The sequence below is a fragment of the Ipomoea nil genome, unplaced genomic scaffold (genome assembly GCF_001879475.1).
Source record: "Ipomoea nil cultivar Tokyo-kokei standard unplaced genomic scaffold, Asagao_1.1 scaffold1834, whole genome shotgun sequence".
NCBI lineage: Eukaryota > Viridiplantae > Streptophyta > Magnoliopsida > Solanales > Convolvulaceae > Ipomoea > Ipomoea nil.
In genome coordinates this window covers 26,448-28,835 of record NW_017618262.1, presented here as the reverse complement: position 1 = coordinate 28,835, position 2,388 = coordinate 26,448, and positions in this window count along the sequence as shown.

The following is a 2,388-nucleotide window of genomic DNA, read 5'->3' as shown; positions in this document are numbered from 1 at the left end:
AATAATTGCCCAATTAATAGCTAACGTGTAGATATACGCATTCGGTGCTGCAACTTTAGAGATTTTATATATCAGTGTTTAGAATTTGTATTAATTGGGCTAATTAGCTCGTTGTCTAGCAATTCAGTTATAGAAATTATTTATACGGAAGATATATTTTCTATGTAGATATATAGCAATTTTGTCATCTTTATATATAAAAAACCATAATATCAATGACTTGAATTATACATTATTGAAAATCTCTTTGTAGACAACATTGGTAGTAGTAACACAATTTTATCCATCCTCGTCTAGAGTTAAAATCTCCAAACCATCAGGATGGGTGACTCGGGAAAAAGTCACATACAATTAACCGTGATTAAAGACTGATTTTTTCAGTAATAACTCAACGTGAGTTAGTGTTTGACCCTGACTTTTGTTGATAGTCGTGGCATATGCGAGCATCAACATGAGTTGTTTTCGTTAAAACTTGAAGGGCAATCTCGTATCAGAAGGGTGAAAGACATTTTAATTGAAGATTTTACTTTTATTAATAGTATAAATATAGATTGGTGTCAATAATAATTAATAAATTATTATTTCCTTATAAAATTACATAAAATTTCAAATGGATTTTCTCATTTATTACGCAGAATTTGTTTCTGTTATTCTTACAATTATAATGGTTTAATTATTCTTAGAATTTGATAATCATTTTTCTTTTTTAAGTTGACTTTAATTTGTGATAAAAATTCATTAGATATTGGTTAATTTTCATATAAAATTTTGTTACCAATTAAGCTTTATTAATTTTTTTTTATCAATTAATTAATATTCACATTAATGTGGGCGGAAATGTTGAAGATGTGAATTTTACTTTTATTAATAGTATAAAGTAAATAATAATTAATAAATTATTATTTCTTTATAAAATTACGCAAATTTCAAACAAATTTTCTCATTTGTTACGCAGAATTTGTATCCATTATTTTCACAATTATAATAATTTAATTATTCTCATAATTTGGTAACCATTTTCTATTTTTATGTACATATTGACTTTAATCTGTGGTAACAATTCATTATATATTAGTTAATTTTTATATAAAATTTCGTTACCAATTAAGCTTTATTATTTTTTTACTAATTAATTAATATTCATGTTAATTTGGGCTGAAATGTTGTAAATGAGGATTTTACTTTTATTAAAGTCATTTCACTAAGAACCTGGAGCTTGTGGTTGAGTGGAAGGGACACATCCATCCTTATTAACCAAAGGTGAGCAACTTTAAATCTCCAGGCCAAAGCATAAATGATATTGCAATAATTAATTTATTTATGATCATTGGTTCACATATTTGATTTATTTATTTTTTCTTTAATTATTCTCGTTGTAAACATAAATGATATTGCAATAATTAATTTATGATATTTAGCAAGTTGTATTTTTTTTAAATATAAAATTTTCTCATGTTTAGGGATTAAAAAATATTTTAGAATTATTTTTTATTAGTAAGTAATTTTATTTTTAAAATATTTTTCAGCAACCCAAACACTCCATTAGTCTATAATAAAAAAATAAAAAATAAAAGTTATTTCATTAAGAAAATTAAAACTAATTAAAGTAAATCTAATCATGCTATATTTATTTGTAACTGTATATTAATTTCATTTTGAAATCAGTGGTTAACATCTTTGAATTATTTATTTTTTTTTCAACTATTATAAACAAAAATTATGATATTTATCAAATTGTATTTAAAAAAAAAAACATTTACACATGTTATGAGGGATTAAAAAATATTTTAAATTATTTTTTATTAGTGTGCATTTTTATTTTAAAATATTTTCCAGCAATCCAAACACTCCCTTAGCCTCCCATCAAAAACGGATAAAGAAAAGTCATTTCATTAAGAAAATTAAAACTAATTAAAATAAATCTAATCATGCTACATTTATTTGTAACTCTATATTAAGTTTATTTTGAAATATTTGGTTCACATATTTGAATTATTTTTTTTTCTTTAACTATTATAAACAAAAATTATGATATTTATCAAATTGTATTTTTTTAAAAAAATATAACATTTACACATGTTATGAGGGGTTAAAAAATATTTTAAATTATTTTTATTAGTATGCATTTTATTTTAAAATATTTTGCACTAATCCAAACACTTCCTTAGCCTCCCATAAAAAATTGATAAAGAAAAGTCATTTCATTAAGGAAATTAAAACTAATTAAAGTAAATCTAATCATGCTATATTTATTTGTAACTGTATATTAATTTCATTTTGAAATCATTGGTTCACATATTTCAATATGTTTTTAATTATTATAATTTATAAATAGAAATAATATTGTACTAATTAATTTATGATATTTATCAAATTGTATTTTTTAAA